Here is an 18788-nt window from a genome sequence, read left to right on the forward strand (position 1 = left end):
AAAAAAAAAACTTAAACTTCCAAAAAGAAAACACACTGCCACCATAGAAAGAAAACTCTCAGAATAAACTAAGTTCCAAGGGTAAAGGCAGGAACCACACACACAGATCAAAGGGAGAAACTTCGCTTTAGTATATAAGTTACCTGCTTAAAAGGACAGATAGATACTGGATATTTAAGGCTCTGTGTGGCTCAGCAGGACTCAATTCCCTCCAACAGATGGCAGTAGCCACTTATTTTTTTTTTTTTAATAAGCACATAGCCGGTCAATGTTCAAAAGAAAATACAATCAATGAAACAAGATGTAAAACTCTTTTTATTTCATTAAAATCAAATCTCCATCCCTCTCGAAGTAACATAGAAATAAAGCAATCAAGCAAAAAGAAAATCCCACCTACCTAAGACCTTCTACAGAAAATCAACTACCAGCCCACTAATAACATGTTACTGATTACAAATTATAACCAACAATTACTTTGTGTTATGTTCTTATTAGAAAGATCAAAGAGGATTACTGCTCTTCTATATTGAATGTAACTAGAAACGAGTGAGTGGTTGGGTATAGTTTCAGTTTTCCACATATAGGCATTTTTGAGGTAAGAGCAAAAGAGCCACATTTGGTTGCTAACAGTTGTTTAACTACCACCTAAGTCTTGAAATTTGTTATGCATGTGATCATTACTACAGTTCTGGCTTTCAAATTAGAAAGCATGTAAGTAGTGGTTTTCTCTCCACCTGACATTACATTTCATTTATAAGTTAAAGAAAAGTCAAAGTCAAATTGTGAAACTTATATCCGTTGTAATTATATTGTGACACTGAGTAAGTAAGATAAAAGCTTCTTTTTGTGGCTCTTTATTTTTTAAAAATACATTTCTTAAACTGAGGTAGTGGTAGAAAACTATCCTAGAATGCACGAAGCTTTGGCTTTGACCCTAGTAACACAGATGGGCACCTGCACGCACACGTGCATGTGTACACGATTCTTGTGCTCCTTTTTTTTCTTATCTGAGATGTTAAAAATATTTTTATTAGTCTATTTTTGTGATGCATAATAAACACTTTCATGGTGGGGAGCTGGGGCGCGTGCCTGCTCATCTGACACCCTCCTGCAGAGAAGATGAGCTAGGCTGCGCTGCCCACCCTGTGGGGGTGTTGTTTGGGGAAGCACTGCAGGGGGGCACAGAGCCACCTAGATAATTCTCATTTTTTGAAGGAGATAAAGCAACATCTGTGAGGCCCCTCAGGAACTACCGGCACAATAGGAGACAGTTTTAATACTGGGTCCCTACATTCCTTTTTGTGATGTCATATCTATGCAAAGCTGGGTTTTTGGTGATTGCAGTGATAAATGTGGGAAGAAAGGAGTATGTCCAATCCAATTCCAAGACTTTAGATAGGATTAGCATCTGGTGATGCTCCTACATACCCTTAGTAAAAGCTTGTGATTATAAATAAAAGTAAAATGTGATTTTTCTTTCAATTTGTACATATTATTTTTAATTGGCTACCACACTGTTAAGACATAAATATAAATACTTCTTAAGGTACGTAGACTACCTCATAAACAGCACTCTTAAGTTTTTCTTGTTGTTTCTGGGCATTGTTAAAAAAGTGATGAAGACATTCAAGGTGCAGTGAAATGAAGTCTTTGCACATAATCACATCAGTGGGGCGCTTTCTTTATCCCTTGCAAATGTTTTTAAAAATCCCATCAAAACATGAATCATGAATTTAAATAAATGATATAAACACCTGAAAATAAAAACAAAAAAAAAAAAAAAAAAAAAAAAAAAAAAGAAAGAAAAAAATGAGCTTGGATTTTAAATCTATCTTTCCCACAGACTGGCTGAGCTTGCATGGCCTTTCTGAGCCTTCTGATGTGGATGAAGCGATGATATTTTAGTATCCAACATCCTTCCTGGCACTTGGAGAGGCACAACAAGGGATGGAATTATGATTTCTAAATACAACTTGATGGCTACAAATGTCTGCTTCCAAGGGAGGAGGTATCTTAATCTGAGGGACACGATGAAAAGGAAAACCAGGACATCTCCATTCAGAAAGTAGTAAGAATTTCAAGATGTCAATATGAGGACCTTGACCAAGCATCCTGCCATGTGGGAAGCTAACCTGCTCGCTCCCTTTCGAATATGTTCTTCTTGGGGTTTCTAGCTCAAATGAATCTTTTCTTTTTCTTAACTTGTATTTTAACACAACCATGTCATGTTAGAATATGATCTTCATAATGGTATTTGGCTTTTGAAGTAAACTTATAACCATGTCATTTATATTATATATAAATATGCATACATAAATATATATGACTCCCATTCTTATATATAAATATATATACTTTTTTATATATTTACTTTTTTATATATGCAGTTTGATGACTTTTAACAAATGGACACTCCTGTGTAACTACCTTCCCTATGAAGTCAAGATTATTCCCATCCTGACCTTTCACAGTCGGTCCTCTACCACCACTCCAATAGAGAGAACTCTTGTAAATAGTCTGAAATAGAGGAGCCAAGATAAAAGGAATGTCACCAGTCCTGCTTTCCTAGCCCTGAGCCCCACTTTTGTGGGTTGGAATAGCTAAAGATAAACATCCTGGAAGAAAACACTACATTTGAGTTAACACTGAACTGTTTTGTGACCATGATTTGTGATGGGAGCTGTGGGATCTAGAATATCTTACCACCTAAAAAGAGGTCATGATTGTAACACTCCTATAAAAGACAGATTGTAACCCAACCCAGGGTTGGTCAGCCTTTATTGCAGGCCAACCCTTTGCTAGCAAAGTAAATATTTTTTGTGTTTTGTTTTACCTACTTCTGTGTCTCTGTGTGTCATTTACCAGTTCCTTTTGCAACATTTTGATGCATGGGCCAGGAAAGAAAGGGTTAACTGACATGGCCTGTGTTGGGCCTCAGCCCGAGTCCAACCAGAAGGAACAGCCGTTATGGAGAGCATTGTAAAGGAACACGACATGAGCACAGCCACACTGACCTGTGATTCACCCGAGCAGTGTGGATGTGCCGTCGCCCATAACAACGGGCTAGTTCAACTGGTGGTCTGACCTGTTGCCTAGCAAATGTAACCCATAATAGTTGTTGTTGTACTACGGTTTCCTGCTGGAATGTGTGGGCGGCACTCTTTTTTCCTCTTGCAACCTTGTGGCTGGAGAGTATAAAAAGGAGAGGTTCTGTAATAAAGCAAGCAAGGACCATGAGAAGAAAAGTGCCTCCTGTCTCTCTGTCCTCGTCCTTTCAGGTTTAGGACCTGCTGGCGGGATCCTGACGTTGCTGCTCGCGACAAGCCATCCCCCTCCTTAGAAGGGAAGAGCCACAACCCCAGGATTTCCTGGGTTCCCTCTCTAGGACTCAGAGGCCAGCTCACCAGCAGTGGATCACTCAAACCCAGAACAGAGACAGCAGAAGGGCAGCTGAGTAAACAGGATCATCTGTATGAGTGGTGAGACGCCCTGAGCAACCTTTAGGGTTTTTTTTCTTTTGTTTGTTTTGTTTTGTTTTGATTTGGTACTGGGAATTGAACTCGGATTCTTGTGCTTGCAAGGCAGGCAGTGGAACCACTGAGCTAAATCCCTGGCCCATTCCCTAGTTTGCTTTGCTTTTGCTTTGGACTTTGTTCAATTTTGGGCAAGATACACAGTGGAGACGTATTCACCCTCCATTCTTTGCCATTTGTGAGGGTTCCATTTGCCCCAGCCTGGGCTACAGGGATATATATACCCTCAATTTGTTATCGTACTTCATAAGGGGACCTGGGGAGGGAATATGTTAACTTCTCATGTGATTGTGTGTGTAAAAGTTGAGTGGAACAAGCTATAAAAACAATAGGTAGTCTCATCTGTGCACCAAGACAAAGGGAGGGGCACATACACTTAAAGATCCCTCCCCAAGTCGCAGAGCCTATGTTGTGTTCCATGGCCAGCATCTAATATGAGCAAAATGGAACACTAATGCTACAGTGTTCCTTAGATGGGTTTGAAAGTGGCCGAGAGGCCCCACAGCCAGGCAGGTGAGTGTATATTTGTGCCTTTGTGAGTGGCACCCACCCTTTGTTCTGCATCACCAGAAGGGAATATCAAGTGATCATGGGGAATGCAAATACTAAACCAACTGTTCTTGAGTGTATGATCGTAACCCCAAGAGGCAGCACACTCAAAGCCCTGCTCCTGTCACTCTGTAGACAGTCAACACACGAGTAAAGAATGAGGACTACAATCAGGATATTATGGGCTCTTTTATTGTGTCAAATGGTTACGGATTATTTTGTTTTTGAATTAAAAATCTATAAGCCTAAAGCTGATAGGTGTGATAAAAAACATGTAACTTTTAAAACTATTAAATGGGAACCAGAGGGAGAGCCCCTCACACTCTTCTTTGATGCCTGCCCGAGAGTACATTATGGAAACCCAGGTACCGTACTCGACTGTGGGGGATATACGCAAGAAAAGGCACACTATTCAGATAAAACCCAAGTATGGTTAAATACTGATGTTACCAGAGATAGTGGCAATTACGGTAACTGTAAACGGGGACAAAAGAACCATATATACAGGCCCTAGGACATAAGCTGGTTACAGGGAATGATTTTTCGTGTTTATATTGGATACTGTTTGTTTGTTTGTTTTACACATTTCTGGGTCTCTGTGTGTCACTTACCAGTTCCTTCCACAACAACTCAATGGTCCATTGATAATTCGGTCACTATCAATTAATTTTGCCTGCTCGGAACTTACTATGGATGGAATATTAAGTATATAGTCTTTCACGCCCAGCTGCTTTTGCTAAGCATGTTTTTCAGATTCATCTGTGTTACTGTGTATCGGTAGCTTGTTGGTTGGTGTTGTACTATATTGGTGCACTGTGATTTGTTCACTCATCACTTGATGAACACTGAATGCTTCTTTCCTCCTGCACCAAGCCTTTTCATAGTTATTGTCTGTGCCAAATAATTAATAGTTCACTGACTACCAAGCCTGGTCCCAGCTGGCTGTAACAATATATAATGTTGTCATGTTCACCAGCAGCTGCACGAGTGACAGTGTGTGTCCTGGGTTGGTCAAATCTTTGTGTGCCAGGCAAGGAGCATGTAAAGAGCACTTGAATTCATTTCTAACCCAAACCAGGAACCGCAGGCATATATTAGATATTCAACAATACCTGTAGACTAAATAATTAATGGGAGGATTAAGCGACCTTTGTACGTAGTGCATCAAAGAAGAGTGAGAGGGCAATATTCTCTCTCCCTCCCTCTTTATCTCTCTCCCTCCCTCCTTCCCTCCACTTACATTTTTAATTTAAAAGCTATTTTTAGTCCTCAGAAAAATGGAGAGGAAAAATACCAAGAGTTTTATATACTTTCTGTCCCCGTACATTGCAGCCTGCCTATCAGAACCCCCACCAGGATGCCACATTGTTGCAATCCATGAACCTGCAGTGACAAGTCATTATCACCTAAGCCATAGTTGGTGCAGGATTCACACTTGCATTGCTGTTCTCTATGCATTTTACGGGTGTGTGGACACATATACTAATGCAATATCGTGCACAATAACCATTTCTCCAAGTATTCTCTGCATTCTACTTATTCATCCCTTTCTCCCTTCTGTGCCCTATCAGTGACTGATCTTTTTACTATAATTACAACTTAATCTTTCCTAGAATGTGGTATACTCAGACTCATACAATCCATAGCCTTTAGGGTATGTTCTTAGTAATGTGTATTTAAATTGATTTCATATTTTTTCATAACTTGTTAGCTGATTTATTTGTACTGCTAAATAGTATTATATTACTTAAGCATTAATCCATTGAGGATTCCAGGGTCCTTGCCAATATTTATTAACATTTACATTTTTATCCTGACCAAGCTAGTGGTGCAGAGTTTTCTCATGGTGAATTTTGCTTTCTCCTTTTTCTGTGTTGTTGTCTCTTCACTTTCTGTGTGGGCTCCAATTTCCTCTTCAGATCTTTCCTAGGTCCTGGCGGGGAGGTCACCTCTTTCCTTCTTTTCTTGTCCAAGTTGTTATAGTCCTGTGTCTGGTTTCCAAATCTCAGAGAGGTTGACTGTTGCTGTTTACCACTCTGCCATCTTCCTGGCAGTCAAGTGCTTTATAGTTGACCATTGTTTCTTCCAATACCCATTTTGCTCTCCTTATTCCTGGGCCACCATTGCAGGTCGTTTGGTGTCCTTGGTACCGTGTTACAGGTTTTTATGATTCTTTATTTTTCCTCACTCTTTTATTTTTCTATTTATCAGACTGGGATAATCTCAATTGATTTTCAAGTTGGTTAATTTTTTGTTTTGCCATTTTAAATCTCCTCTTAAGTCCTTGTAAGGAATTTTTCACTTTACTTATGGTAGTTTTTGCTCCCTTAATTTTCCTTTGTTCCTTCTCCTATACCCCAGATAGAAATAAAGATAAATAAAATGAAAACTTTAAAATTAGGGCCAAAATCCAACATGTAAGGATTCTTCTTACAGCATTCTTATAATTCTTATGCTTTGTCTTTCTCAAGATGTAGGTGGAAGCAGTTCTGTTCCCTTTATTCTCTTCCCAGACTGCCTTTACTTAAGTCTTGAAGAAGTCTTAATTATTCTCTCACTTTTTCTACTATGTTCCAACTTTCTTTTTGAATGATTAGCTTTTTAAGGTTAACTTTTTTCCCCATTTAGATTGCCAGTACTTGGCCCTGTGCTTATCAAAACTAGTCATTCAGCAAATGTTTATTAAATTCACTATTTTGTGAATATATTTCTTTATCATTTTTATTGTAAATTTACTATGGTGATGATAGATTGATGAGCTCTGTTACCCACTTCCCCATGAAAGCAATGAGACACCGACAAAAACTTGTCAACATTCTTTAAAAATTCTTGAAATTAAGCAAAATCTGACAATAATCCTAGGAGTGTTTAAGAAAAAAACTATTAAAACTCAACAAGAGGACAGAGTTTAATAGCATTGCAATATCATCTAACCCCATCTTCCTCTCTTTTGGTGCACAGCACATTTGAAAAGCATCTGTGGGATAAGAAAATTCTTAAAATATTGAAGTCCACAGCATGCCTTGGTTAGAACATCAGAAAAGGACCAGTAGATGAGGAGGAAGGGTAGATTCCATTGCTAGACTTGTAGAAGACAGAACTTTTGAGAATAAAAAGTAAGGACTAGCAGCTATAGAAGAAAACTATGAAAGAAAAAAGGGAATGGCCAGGATGCGATAGGTATCTACAAAAGAAAAGGGTATCTGGGGACAGCCGTGAGTGACAAATTTGTCCCAGGCACTTAACTGGTCAAAGGTCCCTGTGAGTCTCCGATTCAAGGGTGCATTCTCATTTCATTTTTAAAGTTATTGCACTTTTCCTAATCCGATATTATTTTTAAAAACTACACAGATTCCTTCCTTACAATCTGACAGAAAGTACTCTGATTCCTCGTTAAATGATTGGGAGATCTCCATAGTAACAAATTACATCAGAACATGGGAGCAAGAGTCATGGCCAGCTTAATGTGAGAAACATCATCTAGCAAGAATGTAAGTACTGCGGGTTTATCGCTCCGAGTAAGATGTCTTTTTCCTCTATGATGGTATCCAGTTTCCCTGTCTATTTCCCTGTTTATTTGTGTCCAGAGGCTGTGCTTGGGGTTTTAATCATGCTAACCATATCTCACAAATGGTCTGTTCAGATCCCAACAAAAGGCTATAAGCCAAAGATGGAAATTTACAAGAAAAATGACCAAAACATGCAAATGATGTGAACAGCAAAAATTTGTGCATAAGCAAAGTCAGATGTCAAGAATCCTCAATATTAGAGCCCATTCTGGGGATGGAGAAAAAAAGAAACTCTCTGAAAACTGAAAATACAACTAACCTCACAGTTTTCCAAAAACAAACAGCTTCCTACACTTAGGTTCTGTGATCTGCTATGGCTGCTGCCAGCCAAATTTGTGGTTTCTTGCTTCTTTACAGTAAAACTCCAATTGTTATGTTTCTTTAGGAGCACAAGCTGAGTAAATAAAATATTTAATGAACGTAAATTTTAAGAAACACGTTTTTGTGAATTTCTAATACTCTACAACCATATCAAAATTACCTCCACTCTCACTTCTTCAGCAAAATTCACTGCAGAGGCCCATGACTGTCTTTGTCACTTTCTCTTCACTGGGACAAAATACCTAACACCCACAAATTAAAGGAGGAGAAGTCGCAGCCACAGTCAAAACCATCATGACAGAGGGGCACAGCTAGCAAAAAGCCACTCACATCATGGCAGCCAGGAAGCAGAGAGGGAAGGGAAGATCCAGGGAGGGAGATGCACCCTCTGGTCACCCCCACCTTGCCCCGTGACCTGTCTCTCCCAGCCGGACCCTGAACATTCAGCTGTGGTTATCAGCAGATCCACCTCTGATGGTGTATGGACCCTGTGACCCAATCACATCGCAGAAGCCCTACCTCTGCATGCATGGGGCTTCGGGGGACATTCTAGATCTAAGCTGTAACAACGATGCTGTGTTGATAACCCTCGCATACAGAGGTTCCCACTCACACCCATGGCGCGCCCTCCACGGGCCACAGGGGCTGTGCTCTGAGCTGTCAGCATCCTCTCCTTGGAACGTGAGCTGACTGATGAGCAGCTGCTGTCTGGAACATCATCAGTGATCATGACCCAGGGAGGAAGAGTGAAAAGCAAAGATCCTTGTGGCTCTTGAAGTTGCCACCTATGAGTGACACTTATCACTTCTGCCTGCATTCCATTAACCAAATGAGTCACACAGAGAAGCTGCATTTCAAAGAGCCTTGCGGGCTGAAGAGCAACAGCAGAGCCAACCTGCCATTCACACCCTCTTGTGCACTCAGTGCCAGCTCTAGACCTGCAGCTGTGCAGCACAGCCGGCCTTGGCCTTAGCCTAGATATCACTACGGTTTGGATGTGGAATGTCCCCAAAGACCAGTGTGTTCAGGGCTGGACCCCCCAAAAGTCCCATGTGCTACTGGGAAGTGGGAGTCTTTGAGGGGCCTCATGTGAATTCTTAGGTCACTGTGGGTGTTGCCATCAAGGGGGATTTGGGGACCCTGGACTCTGCCTCTTTTTTACATTGCAGACCACAAGATGAGCCACCTTGCTCTACTATGAGCTTTTCTGCCATCGTGTGCTGCCTACCACAGGTCTAAAGTAATGGGGCCAACTGAGCCAGGCCAAAGCCTCTCATCTTCAAGGCATAATGAAGATTTTCCCTCTTTAAATTGACCTATCTCAGGTATCAGTCACAGTAATGGAAAGCTGACTGGCACACGGCTACAGACCTGGGAAGATGCAAATGAGGGATTCCCACCATCTGGTGGATGGGCAGAACCTGCAGCGGGAGGCCAGTAAGATGGCAGGCCAAGCCCAGGAAGCCTCTTTGTCTCCAATGGCCTGAGATTCTCCTTCCTCCAAAAGACAAAGAGGTGGCCCAACCTGGGGGGCCCCATTCCACTCCTCAGATGCCACAGGCAGAGACTGATAGCTCCAACACCAATGATAAACCAAGAAGCCCAAAGACTCTGAAACAGAACTGATTTGGAACCATGGTCCATGGAAGTAATCCAGAGCCTGTGTACTAAGCTTTACAGAGTTCCTGCCTACTAAAAAAAAAAGCCTTAAAAAGAACCCAGAGTTAGCCGGGTGTCGTGGCACATGCCTGTAATCTCAGCACTCGGGAAGCTGAGGCAGGAGGTTCGCTGTGAGTTCAAGACCAGCCTGGCCTACAAAGTGAGTTCCAGGTCAGTCTCAACTACATAGCAAGACCCTGTGTCAAAAAAACAAAAACAAGCAAACAAACAACCCCCAAAATCACCCACTATGCCAAAACCAGGAAAATCACATTACTGAGAAAAGGCAATTAACTGACATCAACACTTCAGATGAATAAAATGTTGGAATTATCAGATAAGGATTTAAAAACAGCTGTCATATGAATGCTTCAAAAATCAATTAAAAATTCTCTTAAAACAAATAGAAATATTTACAAAGTCTCAGCACAAATAGAAATTATTATAAAAAAACCAAATGGAAACTAGAGAACTGAGAAACACAATAGCAGAAATTTTACAGACAACTTTCTGAATGGGTTCAGTAGAAAAACAGATACAAACAGATACAGAGGACAGCATCACTGAACTTGAAGATATAATTTGTCCAACTTAAACAACAATCTAAAAATGGAGAAAAAATAGACTGTAAAAAATGAATAGTCTCAGGGCTGTGGATTTAGCTCAGTGGTTCCGTTGCCTGCCTTGCAAGGTCCGAAGTTCAATACCTGGGTTACCCCCCGCCAAAAAAAGTATAGTCTCAAAAACCGATGGGACTATTTAAAAAGTCTAAAGCTTCTGCCACTAGACTCCCTGAAGAGGAGAGAGTGGGGATGAGAGAATATTTTAATTCTTGAAAGCCCCCCAAATTTGCTGATACACACAAACCTACAGATTCAAAAAGGTGAGTAAAGCTCAAACAGGATAAACCCAAAGAAATCCATTTCAGGACAAAGGAAAAGAAAATCTTGAAAGAAACTAGAAGTAAATGACATATTACATGTAGGAGGAAAATGATTCAAATGACAGTAATTGCTCATCTGAAACAATAGAGACCAGAAGAAAATAGCACATTTTTCAAGTATTTAAGAGTATTTGAGAGGAAAAAAATTCAATCATGAATTTTTTATGTCTGGGAACACTACATTTTGGGAATGAAAAGAAAAGCAAGACATCCTTAGAATAGTGAAAACTAAAACAATTTGTCCTTCACAGACATGTTAAAGTCTAGCCAAAGTAGTTTGTCAAACAGAAAACGGGGAGTCCTGAAACATTGGGAAAGAACAAGAGAAATAAGAGAAATGTGGGTTGCACAATAGACCATTCTCTTCTTGAGCTTTATAAATCATATTTGATGATTGCGCCAAAGTTTCAACACTATCTGGAGACAGGATGGAGGTGGTGGCAGCACAGGACAGAGAGTGGTGGCAGAGGGGGTGCTGGGGCTGGTAACGGCCCCAGCTGCAGGACAGGCAGCAGCCACGCAGGCTTGTTGGATACGAGAAAGACTGATGATAATTCTGTAAAAATTGACACGTGAGATGGGTCAGCCGTGAAAACTGCTTTGGGTGATTCTGGAAAAGTGCAAGTATGAGGGGAGTTCTGGTTGGTGACAGTCGCCTCGCCATCTGTCCCATATGCCGTTTCTTGGCCTCCCTGCCTGTGGTCTGGAATTTCACACTTCCCTTCCCCGAGTCCCAGTCAGCGCGGGCTCGTGCGTCACTTCCTGTTTGGTGAAGACGGGCTCATGCGTCACTTCCTGTTTGGTGAAGGCGGGCTCCGCAGCTCACTTATGCTTCTTATGAGTAGCTTAGCGTCTTCTTTGTGGCTTACAGGAAAGACCCTCCAGGGATGGATACCAGTGATACCTGGCAGCTGTTCTCCTGTCTCAAAAGCTTTGGTGACAAATACAACCTTCTTCAAGGGGGAATAAAGCAGCAGCAGCAGGACGGGCCGGGGATTTAGCTCCGTGGTTCCAGCGCCTGCCTCGCAAATGCAAGGATCCGTTGGATCCCCAGTTCTAGAAGCGGGCCTCTTACTGCTGGATGTGTCGCTACCTGGTGCGGGGGAAGAAGCAGAGAGCCCACTACCCAGTGGGGGAGGGAACGGGGTAGAACGGAGTTTAAAATGCGTGAAGTAAGAAATGTTAAAAATGTCTCTGTCATAACCTGAAACTTGAGCCCCTCCCGGATGCATAGGACTTTCTAGCACAGATATGAGAAGCTGTAGCTTCCTTTGTCTGCTGATGACTGTGTTCGGATTTGCTTTTCTGGAAAAGCATTTGCGCTGAAAGCTATGTAGAATGTGTCCTTCGTTAGTCGCAGTGCTTTGCACAGTATGGCTTTCGTGGCATGTAGGGTTTGCCACGAAGTGTTCAAAACTTGTTAACCTTCCTATTTCAACAACTATTTCTCAGAGGACTTCGGGATACAAGTTCTTATGTCCAAAGGCTTTCCTGCACATACCAGTTTTGTGGTTGTGTACATATCTCATTTAGGGTGAATTTTTAAACAACCTTTTAATTTGTTTAAAACTAATGACATTTTGTGCTGTTAACTAATTAAATGCCTGCTGAGTTTTGTGCTTTTAACCAATTAAAGAAACCAGTGGCATTTTAGTTTTACGTTGTGTTTTTCACTAGCATATGCCTGTTGATTTGTTTGCGTGCTTTTTATTAGCTACCATTATCTAAATTTTTTCAACAAAAGGAAAGAAGATAGGAAAACGACAAATACTATCTGATGCTCAAGCCAATGAAATATGATAAAGAAGGGAAAGAGACCTAAGTTGGAATGAGACTCCACACAGCACAGTTGATACAATGTTGACATCAGTAGACCGGGACAAGTCATGTATTTATACTATAATACCCCCAGCAAACTGTAAAACAACTTTAATACACTCAAAAAACACTTTAAATATAAGAAGTTGCTCAAGTAATCAAGAAACTAAACAAAGGAGCAAGAACCAAGGAAACAAACAAAACAAAAATAACTAAAAGTTAAATGTAAATACATAATATTTATCATCAATAAAAATTGTATAAGGTAATAATAAAAGACTGAGCAACAATAACATAGCCCTTTGTATGCTTATCTAGAAGAAAGGCACTTCAGACGTGATTTACCTACCAATCGAGTCACACCATGGAATACTAATCAGTAGTTAAGAGGACTGAATTCTTGATGCACACAATGACCTGAATGGAAATCAGGAGCATTATGCAGAGTGAGAAGAAAATCACAAAAGTTACGTACTGTATCACTGCACTTTCATAACATTTTTGAAATCTAAGAATAGTAGTTGTTAGGGGTTGGGGGTTGAATGAGAAATGGGACAGAGGAGGTGGATGTGGTTGTAACTGGGCCACACAGGATCACAGGATTCTAGTGACGGCGAGGTATTTGGCATTTTGACTATAGTGGTGGAAACGCAGTTCTATATACGTAATAGGTTTTATAGAACTAAACGCATGTGCGCGCACACACAAAGTACAAGCAATTCTGGGGAAATCTGAAATGGTATAATATCTCAGTTGTGATATTAAACTATAAGTTTGCAAAATTCTGTAAATGGAGAAAACCTGAAAAGCATATGTGGGCTCTCTTTGTATTCTGGTAATTGCATGTCAGTCTAGATAATATAGATAACAATATAGATAGTATACTCAGTTGAAAAAACAATTTCGTATGATTGGAGTTGCTTTAAAATACAGGCACACAAATGAGCACACACAGAATAAAACTGGCAGCCTCCCCTCTGTATTAGCCCAGTATTTTTCTCCTGGGAGTCTCTCACGTCTCAGATCCTTCCTGCCCTCTCCCCTCAGGCAGCAGTGAGACCGTGAACAAAGAGAGGCTCTCCAGGAAGCTCCCAGCCTCCTGTTTCTGCCCTGCTTGCTTTTGTCTCCATTCTGGGGACAGCGCTGATCTGCTCTTTGGATGTGAGTCAGCGAGTTGGCTCATGATGGGCTGCAGTGTTAACACCACAGCACTGACTGAGCCCACATTTGGCAAAGAGAGCGAGGAAAGAGCAGAGAAGGGAAAGCCAAGACTAGGAACAAGAGAGTTTGAAGCCAGTGCTGCAGATCTTCTCTTACAGGTCTTTTAGAGGCCCTGGGTTTGTTCCCTGGCAACAGGAATAATCAGAAGGAAGGGCCCTGTGCCCCCAGAGACATCTTTAGCATTAATTACGACTGTCTCTGTTAAACAGGAGTCAGTGAGGGTAAATGGCCCTACTGGGACTTGCAAAGGGTAAAACTCTCACCTTGGGCCACTTAAATTCTCCAGGAGTCTACCCAGGTTAGACTGGGGCTTGGTATACATATATGAACATGGTGCACGGTCGGACCCCAGCAGGGTAGAATTGTGAGCATTATCTCCTCTACACATCGGTGGCTTGTTAGTGTTGGCACACATTACGGTGATAGCTTTTCAATGCTTACCCCTAATTAAGGCAGCACCCTCCTCTGCAGCATGGACACAGGTGTAAGACAAGGGAGACCAAGGCATAGCAGGGATCAGAACAAGAATAGCAGTAGGAGCTTCTCTCAAGTGATGCAGGCTGACAGCCCTGCCTGCTCACTTGTGAGGAAGAGACAGGCAGTAAGGGGGAGCAGGGAGCATCACTGGCCCCTGAAACGGGCCCCCTTCTGTGGGAACAGAGTTCTTCACCTCAATTCAGAATCTCCATTGCTGCTCTTTCCACCAACCACCCCCTTTTTCATTTTCTTGTCCAAGAATTTCTGGAGAAATTTTGAATTTTGATTGTCAAAATTCATATTAAGTATAATTTGGCCCTCAGAGTCATTGCATAGTACAATACTTAACTTTGTTCAGTTTTTCTTGACTTTCTTGGGCATTGTCTAAAGGGCTGGCTTTAAATGTGCTCCGGGGACACTTCTGCCCTTTCTATTTGTATCAAATTACCTATTCTCTCACTGGTTTTTGTTTTTGTTTGGTCTTCTTGAGGCAGGGTCTTGCGATGTAGCTCAGGCTGGCCTCAAACTATGTAGCCCAGTCTGGCATCAAACTTGCAGCAATCCTCCTGCCTCAGCCTCCTGAGTACTAGGATCACAGGCGTGTGCCACCACACTCAGCTTGTCCTCCCACCCCACAGTCGTTTAGTGGATATCATCATGTAGACAGCTCTTTGGAAATGCAAGTCCTTATCTCCAAGTCAGAATGCACCACGTTCTCCCCAAACCTGCTCTTCTCTGTGAATACTATTTCTGCTCCCATGGTCCAAACTGGGAGCTTTTGCACACCCTTCTCTGCTCATCCCATGAGCACTGGGCCTTCATTCTTTGAACTCAGGTGTCTAGCAGAAAGCCTGACAAGAGTAGAGGTTCAGTACACTGCTGAGTGGCTTCTTGAGCCTTCCCTCTTTTTGTTTCATTAACAATTAAGTTAGCACTGAGCCCTACTTGCCAATAAGTCAGATAAAAATAATATGGGGCAAGATTAAGTTGGCAGTGATGCCAGAAATTGCGAGTAGCAGCAAAGACATAATTAGAGTTGATGTGTGTGTGAATCTGGAGCCCTTCTACCTAATCCCCATCACAGGATGCTGTGTGTAAACCCATTAGAGTAGTAGTGTTATACTGATTTTTAAGTGTTTCTTTTACATCCCATTAAATTAATTCTAGACAAATGATTATCATGTATTTTCTAGCCCTGCCATTTAACAAGAGTGGTTATTTATTTTCTTCCTTTGCAACAATTATATTTCTTACTTTGGTTTCACTTCCATTACATTTCAAAATATTCTCTTTTGGTTTTTTGAGACGGTGTCTCACTATGCAGTTGAGGCTGACCTGGAACTCACTATGTAGCCCAGGGTGGTCTCGAACTCACGGCGATCCTCCTGCCTCAGCCTCCCGAGTGCTAGGATTACAGGTGTGCGCCACCATGCCTGGTCAAAACTTTCTTAAATAATAAAAGAAATGACAAAACGCGCAAACTTTCAACCAGAGCATCTCATCTGCTAAGGAAACGTCTCGAGGGGATCTGATGGTTGGCGAGATTTTCACGCTGGGCCTGTGTGTGCACGCATGCTCCGGGATTCTGAGCAGACAGCAGCTTCAGGGAGGGGAAGGCTTTTTCAGGGTAAAAGTACCGCTTAAGTCCCATCCCATTTAACAGCAGATAGGCACACTAACAGTGCACACCACACACGACATTACCCAGTTGGGTATAATTATTGTTGCCAGCAGATTTATGCCCCCAAGAAGAAAAGTGCAATGGGTTTGGACTGGAACGTTACAGGCCTTACACGCAGGAACCGGGAGGGTACAGGCGGGACATTGAGAGGCCACGCCCTGAATCTCACCATGCTGCACAGGAAGTGAATGATTTAGTCCTTTTATTTTACTCACTCTGCAAAGACCAACAAAGGAAAGGTCTCAGGAGAGTAACTGAGATTATCCGTAATTACAGAGCGACCTATACAGAGGAAGAAAGTTGGCTTTCGACATTCTTTTAGAGTGAAATTGTTAAAAAGCAAAGCTCCCCAAGGCCCCTGGGGCACGGAGATCAGCCAGGATGAGGCTCACCACGCTGGGCCTCTAGTGGAGGACGCAGGGCCGGGCGGACTCAGCCTTGCTGCTCAGCCACGCGCTCGGGTGCAAATCTAGAAGTCACTCGGGGGACTCCGACAAAACGGCTTCACAGATTCGCTTTGCCTCAAAGTGGAGCGTCACTGTGATCCAGGAACTGGGCTCGGCACAGTGATGAACGGCACACATAAAGCCACCAGCCTTTGGAATTCATAACCTGGTAAGGGGAAGCAGAGCTAAGTAAAAAGCACATCAATCAGAACATGTGTTTGAAGGAAAGTAGTAGGTGTTAAGTAAAAAGAGTTGAAAACCAGGACCTGACCAGGACCATAACAAGCCTTTATTATGGGAAGGATCTGCCGGGCCGTCTTGGAACGGAGAGAAAGCAACATGACGGAACAGGGAGCTGCTTCTGTAGGAGCTGGGTGGGGTTGAGTGACGTAGTGTCTAGGGATTGGAGGGGCTTTGTGACATCGCTGGGCGGGGTTTGTGACATCACTGGGAGGGGCTTGTGACATCACTAGCTGCTAGGAGGGAGGAAGTAGCAGGTTAGTCTCTTGGCGGGAAGAGGGACGTGTTGGGAAGAGGCAGCCTGTTGTTGGCAGAAACCATATTTTAACATGGAGGCTGCTGTTCCATGTGGCAGCCATCTTAAGGCAAGGGAAACCTAACAGTAGGGGTTCTGAGAGAGAGCGCACTCCGGCTTTCTAACTCGGGGAAGCAGCAAGACCTCTCTGATATGGATATGGAAGCTGCAAGAACATGAAGTAACTTCTGGTGAGGACCCAGGGCTGCCGACAGTGTCACCCCCAGGCTCGGAAGCTGGAGAGAGCTCTGCGCCTCAAGACAGCCTAAGAGAGCCAGGGGCTGAAAGGCAGCGGCAACAGGGAACCGGACAGGGAGAGCGGAGTCAGGTGGGCCTTGCAGGCTCCTTCAAAGGCAGTAGTGGTTGATGGGTGGGTTTCATTTGTCTTCGTGGTAATAGGAACATGCGTGGAGTGGTGGGGACAGGCACTGGGTGGCAGAGAATGGAAGAGGGGAAGGTGCAGGAACACACAAGGATTTGCTCCTTCAGGAAATCCTGGGGATAAAGGAATACAGACAAGAGGGCTGAGAGAACATTCTCTCTGCATGGAGATGGCTTGAGCATATTCGCAAGCTAGGAAATGAGCTGGTAAAAATAAGATGAGATGAGGAGGACAGTCCCTGCCCATGGAGAAGGTGCATTTTTCAAAGAAAGCACCTGCACAAGGCTCGCCTAGTGGGCTGGTTTGAAATGAAAAGCCCTGGCCACTATCCAGCATGAGAACTGATGGAGGTAAAGCCCAAGCCTTCCGCGTTTTGTTTTTTAATATTTAAGAAGCCTTTGGTGAATGTTAGGACAAGGCTGGGAGTTACTATGACAGGGTTCCCTGAGTAGACCAGCCTCCGACAGAAGGGCCCTTTCCCTTCCAGACCAGAAGACCATGGAGGCGGGAGAAACGCGGGGAACGGCACATCTGTCAGTGTGGGTAGAGGCAGGAAGAAGCTCGACTCCGTAGTAACCAGAGCCCGCTCTCCTCTGGGCCTGGTGGGAGAGCACAAACACACCTCCGGGCTTGCCCCTGTCTTCAGGTAGCCACACTGAGCTTTGTAGCATCCTGATTCTCCCAGGTCCTTCTAAGTGTGTGACTCGATTTGTGTCCACCCTCCTCTCTCTAGGTCTGCGGCATGGGTGCCAGAAACGCTGCAGTGAGAAAGACGGAACCTGGCAGATGCATGGGCTGAGGCTTCTGTGCTGCCTAGGTGGGTGTCTGCTCTGCTCCAGCACCACACATCGGGCCGTTGGGGCACAGTGGCTTGAAAGTGGGCAACTGGCAAAGAGCCAGTTTGTCCAGGCATAGGACTGGCTAGGATTTTCTTAGGGTGTGGACAGGCCTGAAGTGAAGACGAAATGCCTCAGTTCCAAGAGATAAAAGCTGCTGTGGAAAGTAAGGATTGACACCTCTATGTCTTTCAAGAACTTTTTCAAATTTACAGGTAAGGGAATTGGTTAATCGGTTTTTTCAAGTCATGAAATGTGGGAAATGATACCTGATTCTCACACTGTCGTGATATGCCGTAGTTAATTACTTTGACTTTTTTCAGAAGTGTTACTAGAAAGAAGTTGGTCATTGGGTTGACCTCGTGTAACTAAGTAGTCTTACCGTGCTTCCTGGCTGGAAGTTGTCTTCCGGCTCAGTTTTTATCTCCCAGCAGCAAGAGATTGAACCTTGCAACACACGGCCCGGGGAACTCCTGCGGCTCCCTCTGTTGGACCGACTGCTCCATCCTAGCAGGAGGGAGTTCTTCCAGCAGAGGTGCCCAGCCCTGTCGGTGACCCTCTCAAAAAGCATAACTATGAGAAACCTGTGAAGTAGCTATTGCTTTCCAGATAAGTAAGACTTCAGCAGCTGGAAAGAGAAGCCAGACTTGTCCATCCTCAGTATGTCTAAGGCCCAGCCTTGTCTCCTGGGCAGTTTTTTCATTTTCATTTTTCTTTTTATATAGATAATAATTATATACATTTATAGGGTACAACGTGATATACGTAATAAATTCAGGACATTAACATTCCCTTCTCCTTACCATTATTTGGGGAAC

The 18788-nt window shown here is 43.0% G+C and overlaps 2 long non-coding RNA genes across 4 annotated transcripts; both read left to right on the forward strand.

Moving 5' to 3' along the window:
* Positions 1-3239: 3239 nt before the first annotated feature.
* Positions 3240-11788, forward strand: LOC117285173. Its single transcript, XR_004516137.1, has 3 exons — positions 3240-3479; positions 7434-7573; positions 11446-11788. It is a non-coding gene; the product is annotated as an uncharacterized LOC117285173 (long non-coding RNA).
* A 5215-nt stretch (positions 11789-17003) lies between these two features.
* On the forward strand, positions 17004-18438 carry LOC104854445. Of its 3 annotated transcripts, none has more exons than XR_002024992.2 (4): positions 17004-17080; positions 17622-17780; positions 17868-18185; positions 18372-18438. It is a non-coding gene; the product is annotated as an uncharacterized LOC104854445 (long non-coding RNA). The 3 variants fall into 3 exon arrangements; XR_778103.2 differs by having other exon boundaries at positions 17868-17951; positions 18071-18429; XR_002024991.2 differs by having other exon boundaries at positions 17868-18429.
* Positions 18439-18788: the final 350 nt, after the last annotated feature.

Source organism: Fukomys damarensis, unplaced genomic scaffold (genome assembly GCF_012274545.1).
Source record: "Fukomys damarensis isolate Sample0158 unplaced genomic scaffold, DMR_v1.0_HiC HiC_scaffold_7, whole genome shotgun sequence".
NCBI classification, from domain to species: Eukaryota; Metazoa; Chordata; class Mammalia; order Rodentia; family Bathyergidae; genus Fukomys; species Fukomys damarensis.